Consider the following 8984-nt stretch of genomic DNA (forward strand, 5'->3'; position numbering starts at 1 on the left):
ACTGGAAGCCAGTGTCTTTCTCTCATATAATTACCGAATGTAATCCTCCAAAATAGTACAAGATGCATTATAAATGACCAGCACAGTAAGTATTTATACTGTAGAGGCAAGGAGACCTTTGATGTTCATCATTAAAACAGACTGGTTTTGAAGGGTTGTTTTTTTTTAACTAATCATAAGCTCTCAGGAAGATGTAAAATGAGTACATAGAGTCATTTGTACCCTTAACTTAGTTTCCCCCAACAGTGACATCTTATACAATGGTAGTATAATATCAAAACCAGGAAACTGACGTTCATAAAATATGTTCACTAGACTACTGACTATAGACTACGGAATTTATTCCATTTTTATAATATTTTACATTCACATGTTTATATGTATGTATATGTTTTGTAGTTCTATGAAATTTTATCCCAAACATATAGATTTATAAAACCACCACCACAATCAAGATACAAATCTGCTCTCTGATCGTGTGGCAAGCCTTCAAGATGGCACCGAAGAAAGACAAGAAGCCTAAGAAGTCAACCTGGAAGTTTAATTTGAATCTTACTCATCCAGTAGAAGATGGAATTTTTGATTCTGGAAATTTTGAACAGTTTCTGCAGGAGAAGGTTAAAGTGAATGGAAGGACTGGAAATTTGGGAGTGTCATTCATATTGAATGTGTCAAGAATAAAATCATAGTCATTTCTGAGAAACAGTTCTCCAGAAGGTATTAGAAGTATCTTACCAAGAAATACCTTAAAAAGAACAATCTTCATGATTGGCTTCCTGTGGTTGCATCTGACAAGGAGACGTATGAGCTTCGTTACTTCCAGATTAGTCAAGATGAAGATGAATCTGAGTCTGAGGACTAGATGACGCCATCCTTTATAGGGCTTTGCTTGCTAATAAAACAAAGTAAGCAAACAAAAGAAAGAAACATCTTGAAATGAACCTTTTGCTTATCAGTGAATAAGAAACATTACTCTGTATGTTAAACATTCATTGCTTTTATTTAAGTGTATGTTGTTTATATGGTGCTGGCTTTCCTTTAAAACATTTTTATATTTTTATTGGAGTATAGCTGATTTACAGTGTTGTGTTAGTTTCAGATGTACAGCAAAGTCAATGAGTTATACATATATCCATTTGTTCTTTAGTGATATAGACCATTACAGAGTACTGAAAAGACCCTGATGCTGGGAAAGATTGAGGACAGGAGGAGAAGGGGACAACAGAGGATGAGATGGTTGGATGCCATCACTGACACAATGGACATGAGTTTGGGTGGACTCTGGGGGTTGGTGATGGACAGGGAGGCCTGGCATGCCTGGCATGCTGCGGTTCATGGGGTCGCAAAGAGTCGGACATGACTGAGCGACTGAACTGAACTGAACTGAGTAGAGTTCCCTGTGCTACACAGCAGTTTTTTAGTTTATGTGTTATCTATGCTAAGTCGCTTCAGTCATGTCCAACTCTTTGCAAACCCATGGATTGTAGCCCGCCAGGATCCTCTGCCCATGGGATTCTCCAGGCAAGAATACTGGACCAGGTTGCCATTTCCTACTCCATCTGTTTAATGTATAGTAGTGTGTATATGCCAGTGTCATATATGTACCCCTCTCCCCTGTATCCCCTGGTAATGGTTAAGTTTTCTACATCCAACTTCTGTTTTGTAAATAAGTGTTTGTCCCCCTCCCCTTTAAATACTTTGTATAAGAAATATTTAAATAGCTTGTAGCTAGTGGAATTACTTTCAGGATTTCTGTAATGTACTGATTTTACAGATGTCCTCAAGTTAAAAGTATATAATGAAAAAAGCACAATTTTAGGTATAACTATATAGTAAAATATTTAGATCCAAAAAAAAAGATACAAATCTGTTCTACCACTGCCAAAGAACTCCTTCATGCTACCTGTTTATGTTCACACCATACATGTACCCCATCCCTACCATGTCCCTGTCCCCTGCCAACCACTAGGTCTGTTTTATTGTTTAACAAAGGTTATACAAATACAATCATACAGTATATGACCTTTTAAGATCTTTTTCATTAAAAATAATACTGATGAGATCTACCCAGGTTGTTGCAAGTATCAATAGTTGGTTCCTTCTTCTGCTGAGTAGCATACCATTGTATCGATGTTCCCCAGTTTGTTCTATTCAAGCACTGAAGGACAATTGGGTGGTTTCTAGTTTTTGCTGTTACAAAGAAAACTGCTGTGAACACTCATCCATATGTTTTTGTGTGAACATAGTTTTTCATTTCCTTGGGCAAAATAATCTAAAGAGCATTTTCTGGATCATACAATAAATGCACATTTACTTTACAAGAAAATTGTCATATTGTTTTCCAAAGTGGGTGCACCATTTTACATTTCCAATAGCAATATACGAGAGATCCAGTTTCTCCATGTTATTAGTAGCATTTGGTACCAATGCTATTTTTTGTTTAGCTATTATAATGGTATATAAGGATATCTCATTGTGGTCACATTAGATTTCTGTACATTATGCCCCCATTAATAAATTATAGCCTTCTACATATTTCCCAGCATTCACCAGTACAGATGCACTTCATATCCATAAGGCTTTAGTTTTCTCTCTCCTACCCAATGTTTTCTCCCTTACAGACACATAATTTTACCCAAACATTATCTATAAAACTGCTTTTAATTTTGTCCTTATCTTTAATCACATGTTCAAAATACTGTAAGACTAGTCTGAAGAGCAGATTTGGTTTGCATTTAGGAATGAGGAAGCAAAGTTAAGTACTTTAAGGCTCCATAAGGCATTCGTGATATGAGTCTGATTCTGTAAATGAAGTATTTACAGGCTTGAATGTAGGAAAGAGCATGCTTGTAGGGGCAGTTTCCTTCAGTCAGACCAGTAGCTATGGATTCTACAGCCTATCAAAAACATGAGGGTCATCATGTTTTGGGAGACAGTTTGGGACTGGGGAATGGAACTGATTTATTTGTCGGGATAAAGGATTAATGAGGATGTAAGATCTAGCTGTGGTAAAATCAAAGCGGGGACAAAGATTTGATTCTCATGGCTCCTGAGTAGCCCAGGAAATCAATCACCTGCTGTGATATCAGAGGGGCCTTCTTATTACAGCAGCTCCACAGTGGTCACTTGAGCTCAAACCATCTGTCTTAAATGAAAAGACTTCAGTACAACCTACCCATTTGTTTATACTGTCTTCATAATGTATCACCATGAATCAATAGGGCTACAGAACAAGTTCTAATGGCAAAAATAACAAAATACAGAAGTGCTAACATCTATTTGCATATCATATGTAAAATAATATAATATAAACTGCTGCTTTATTAAAAAAAAAAAAAACTGCTTTGCTGCTCAAAACTCCAGACAAATCCATGTGGTAAAAATATTCTTTATAAATCTGTGCTGAATTTCCTCAAAGTTTGATTGTTCAGAAAAGTGGAATAGGGAATGTGAGTTCATCAACAGTTTTAAATCAGAGAAATAATTAACATTATGGTGAACTCCACCACGTGCATGCTAAGTTGCTTCTTCAGTCATGTCCTACTCTGTGCAACCCTATGGACTGTAGCCCACCAGGTTCTTCTGTCCACGGGATTCTCTAGGCAAGAATACTACAGTGGGTTGCCATGCCCTCCTGCAGGGGACTTTCCAACCCAGGGATCAAACCCACATCCCTTACGTTTCCTTCATTGGCAGGCAGGTATATAACTACCACTTGTGTGTTAGTTGCTCAGTCGTGTCCAACTCTCTGCAACTGCATGGATTGTAACCTGCCAGGCTCCTCTGTTCATGGGGTTCTCCGGGTAAGAACACTGGAGTGGATTGCCATTCCCTTCTCCAGAGGATCTTCCTGACCCAGGGATGAAACCCTGGTCTCCTGCATTGCAGCAGATTCTTTACCCTTTGTGCTACAGGGAAGTCCTTTACCACCTGGAAATACACCACAGCAGAATAAAAACAAGAAAAAGAGTTTGTCATGGAAATAAGGTAATAATGGTATATACCATTTCAAATTGGAAACTAAAAAGATTTATAGATTAAAAAAATAGTAATCATCAAGTGTCTACCCAGAAGAAAAATCTTCAGTTGATGAGCTAATATCAGCTTTTCTAAGAATGGAGCTTAAAATTTGGCAATATGGATTCTAGTATACAGTTTGCTATATAACACACAACATCTCATTTGAAACTTGATGCTCAAAATCAGTTCAAACAGAATTGGAACAATCTTCATATTTTTAAAGTTATGTGTATGTATGTGCATATGTGTGTATATAGCCATTACTGATCGCATAGCCAATCTTGAGTCTCAGTTGACGCATCACATCTGGCAACCAGGATCTGATGAAGTCGCATCACCCGGTATCAGCACATCATAAGCAAGCAAGGGGAAATCTCAGAAGGACTGGAGGAAGATGACAGCGAGGGAAAGAGAGATGGGGGCAGGAGGGAAAGAGAGATGGGGGCAGGAGGGAAAGAGAGATGGGGGCAGGAGGGAAAGAGAGATGGGGGCAGGAGGGAAAGAGAGATGGGGGCAGGAGGGAAAGAGAGATGGGGGGCAGGAGGGATGGAGGGCAGGAGGGAAAGAGAGATGGGGGCAGGAGGGAAAGAGAGATGGGGGCAGGAGGGAAAGAGAGATGGGGGGCAGGAGGGATGGAGGGCAGGAGGGAAAGAGAGATGGGGGCAGGAGGGAGAGAGAGATGAGGGGCAGGAGGGAAAGAGAGATGGGGGGCAGGAGAGAAAGAGAGATGGGGGCAGGAGGGAAAGAGAGATGGGGGCAGGAGGGAAAGAGAGATGGGGGGCAGGAGGGATGGAGGGCAGGAGGGAAAGAGAGATGGGGGCAGGAGGGAAAGAGAGATGGGGGCAGGAGGGAAAGAGAGATGGGGGCAGGAGGGAAAGAGAGATGGGGGGCAGGAGGGATGGAGGGCAGGAGGGAAAGAGAGATGGGGGCAGGAGGGAGAGAGAGATGAGGGGCAGGAGGGAAAGAGAGATGGGGGGCAGGAGAGAAAGAGAGATGGGGGCAGGAGGGAAAGAGAGATGGGGGCAGGAGGGAAAGAGAGATGGGGGGCAGGAGGGATGGAGGGCAGGAGGGAAAGAGAGATGGGGGCAGGAGGGAGAGAGAGATGAGGGGCAGGAGGGAAAGAGAGATGGGGGGCAGGAGAGAAAGAGAGATGGGGGCAGGAGGGAAAGAGAGATGGGGGCAGGAGGGAAAGAGAGATGGGGGGCAGGAGGGATGGAGGGCAGGAGGGAAAGAGAGATGGGGGCAGGAGGGAAAGAGAGATGGGGGCAGGAGGGAAAGAGAGATGGGGGGCAGGAGGGAGAGAGAGATGGGGGCAGGAGGGAGAGAGAGATGGGGGCAGGAGGGAAAGAGAGATGGGGGGCAGGAGGGATGGAGGGCAGGAGGGAAAGAGAGATGGGGGCAGGAGGGAAAGAGAGATGGGGGGCAGGAGAGAAAGAGAGATGGGGGCAGGAGGGAAAGAGAGATGGGGGCAGGAGGGAAAGAGAGATGGGGGGCAGGAGGGATGGAGGGCAGGAGGGAAAGAGAGATGGGGGCAGGAGGGAAAGAGAGATGGGGGCAGGAGGGAAAGAGAGATGGGGGGCAGGAGGGAAAGAGAGATGGGGGCAGGAGGGAGAGAGAGATGGGGGCAGGAGGGAGAGAGAGATGGGGGCAGGAGGGAAAGAGAGATGGGGGCAGGAGGGAAAGAGAGATGGAGGCAGGAGGGAAAGAGAGATGGGGGCAGGAGGGAAAGAGAGATGGGGGGCAGGAGGGAAAGAGAGATGGGGGCAGGAGGGAAAGAGAGATGGAGGCAGGAGGGAAAGAGAGATGGGGGGCAGGAGGGAAAGAGAGATGGGGGGCAGGGAGCGTGGGTGGGAGGGAGTTTCAAAACAGCAGCAAGGGAAAATGTGTCTTCAAGGAAGATACGTTCTTTCCTCCAAAATTATAAAATATACCCATCCCAAGATGATAGACTCCAAAACTGTCATATATGATGCCATCATAACAGCAACCAATGTCAGTCACCTAGCTCTTGTTAGAATATACCAGACCCACGCATATAGTAGTCTTAAAGAGGTAGAGTTAAAAATTAAAGCTCGGTCTGCCTAATTTACATTTTAATACAAATTCTAAATAAGCACTTTTGGTACATATTCTAAGACATTTGGTTTTAATTACAAAAGGTGACTTGAGAACTAATATTTTCCTCTAAAAGAAAAACTAACATACAAGTTTTCATTCTGGATTTTGTAGCTAAAAGAAAATTTTCTTCGATGGCTTGATTGAATTCTACTAGTAATGTGTCTACGGCAGCATAACACCATTTTCATCATTTTTCTTCAAGTAGCTGAGTTGACTAGAAGTTTGAGAATAAGGAGAAGATCTGTACAGACATTCAATACTCAGATGTTTCACATTGCCCATTGACAGTGAATTTGAGAGATATACAATATCACTAGGAACCTGCCTTATGTACATTGAATCATATCTCCTGACAACTCTGAGAACAGTGTACTCAGGATATCTATTTAAGTTTGTTTGAGGTTTTCATGGAGTGTGCAGAGGGATTCAATGTGATCATGTGCTCAGACATATTCTAGTGAGAATTTATGCTTCTTGTCTCTGTGTTTTTTGCTAATCTGAAGTGATGAGTTTCTATACTGACTTAAAAGTTTTTTCACATAATTATCCTAAACCATAAGTGACACTTTAATCTTTAAAATCAAAATGTTGATAGATAGATATTGAAAACTTGTATTTAAAGATGGTGACCAAGCTTCCCTGGTGGCTCAGTGGTAAAGAATCTGCCTGCCACGAAGCAACTAAGCCCATGTTCCAGAACTATTGACCCTGTGCTCTAGAGCCCAGGAAACACAACCACTGATCCCACATGCAGCAGCTGCAGAGCCTGAGTGCCCTGGAGCCTGTGCTCCACAACAGGAGAAGCCACCACCACAATGAGAAGCCCGCTCACCACAACTGAAGACTAGCCCCACACTCCACAGCTAAGACCCAGCAACAAAGACCCAGCACAGCCAGATATACAAACACAATTATAAAGATAGTGGGCACGGTAACATAAAACAGTCCACAATTAATGTAATTTTTCACTCCACTCAAGGAAGATGTTAAAAGATCCATAAAACTTTTACGATGATGACTCTACTGGAAAAGAAAAATGGCATTATGGTGATATTTAAAGCACTATCATAGAAGACTACTTTATTAAGATATATATATCCCTTTAGACACTGTTCTTTCAGCTGTCCTAGGCTGTTTCTCAGTCAAACTAATAAGTCTGAACTGTTTTCTAATTCCTGTGTAAAGATGAAGGTATTGGAAACTTATCACGAATACTAAAGAAGAAACATGCACTAGGGAAAACACACCTGTGCATTGCTATTCTCTGTCTGACTCTCTAACTGCCACCATTAATATTTTTTGTGTTTCTCACAGCTGTCAGAACGTGCAGGCTTCTGCTTTATTCTCAGAGCCTAAACACATCTTTTCAAGCTACATGGCTTGCATCCTAATATTCGACCAAGGCATATTATTCACTCTAATTTTGATATTATCAAAGATAGAACAAGGATCTTAAATGCTATATGACCATTCATACTAATTAGAAGAACTATTTAACAGCCAGTCTTAGCTTTCTCAAAGACTAAGTCATAAATAAGAAATAGACCTCACAATTAAAAAACAGTGGTAATAGCATAGAAAATTTTTAGATGTTCACATTTGTTTATTTTGTGTTTTAAATCAATTGGGTACTATTTTCAAATAATCAGAAATTTGAGGATACACCATTTAGACAAGGTATGATATAGGGGTTTCAAGCCAGTGTTACCTTTAGATCATTTAGCACAACTCCCTAATTTCATGAACGAGGAAGCTTAGAAAAGATAAACATCTACCCAAAGTCATACTGTGAGTTAATGGCAGAATTAGGACTTAAAACCATGCTCTTCTGTCTCCTGGCCACACAATATAAGCTAAAATCAAGCAGCAGAAAAATGTAAGCCACTTTAAAAATTAAAGCACTTAAAAGATATTTTTTAATTGACTAATTCTATATAGAATCTCTATGCAAGTGACAATGTTTGAATTTTCTTCCTTACAAGCTTTTTTATCAGAAGTGATCAGATCACCTCAGCCAGATCATATAGTGAGAATTTTAACACACCCCATCAATCAATGTGCTACTCTCAAATATCATGCTAACCGGGTGTGGCCTTTTGTCACTTAATTTAGAATACTGATAATCTTAATACTTACACAGGAATGGCCTTCCACACTTTACTCACTCAAACAAATATGCAGAATGTTAATTAGCTCATGCCTGCATGCTTAGTTGCTCAGTCGTGTCTGACTCTTTGTGACTCTTTGGACTATTGCCCGCCAGCCTCCTCTATCCATGGAATTTTTCAGCAAGAATACTATGAGCGCGTTACCATTTCCTCCTCCAGGGCATCTTCCAGATCCAGGGATCGAACCCACATCTCCTGTGTCTCCTGCACTGCCGGCATATTGTTTACCCACTGAGCCATCAGGGAAGCCTATTAATTAGCTTCATTTCAGTTCAGTCGCTCAGTCACGTCCGACTCTTTGAGACCCCATGAACTGCAGCACGCCAGGCCTCCCTGTCCATCACCAACTCCCAGAGACCACCCAAACCCATGGCCATTGTGTCGGTGATGCCATCCAACCATCTCACCCTCTGTCATCCCCTTCTCCTCCTGCCCTCAATATTTCCCAGAATCAGGGTCTTTTGAAATGAGTCAGCTCTTCACATCAGGTGGCCAAAGTATTGGAGTTTCAGCTTCAAAATCAGTCCTTCCAATGAACACCCAGGGCTGACCTCCTTTAGGATGAACTGGTTGGATCTCCTTGCTGTCCAAGGGACTCTCAAGAGTCTTCTCCAACACCACAGTTCAAAAGCATCAATTCTTCGGTGCTCAGCTTTCTTTATAGTCCAACTCTCACAT

At 41.9% G+C, this 8984-nt stretch overlaps 1 pseudogene; it reads left to right on the plus strand.

Moving 5' to 3' along the window:
* The first annotated feature begins 266 nt into the window (after positions 1-266).
* LOC136147445 (ribosomal protein eL22-like) lies at positions 267-862 on the plus strand (annotated as a pseudogene).
* The last annotated feature ends 8122 nt before the right edge of the window (positions 863-8984 follow it).

The sequence above is a fragment of the Muntiacus reevesi genome, chromosome 15, assembly GCF_963930625.1.
Source record: "Muntiacus reevesi chromosome 15, mMunRee1.1, whole genome shotgun sequence".
In the NCBI taxonomy this organism is placed as follows: domain Eukaryota; kingdom Metazoa; phylum Chordata; class Mammalia; order Artiodactyla; family Cervidae; genus Muntiacus; species Muntiacus reevesi.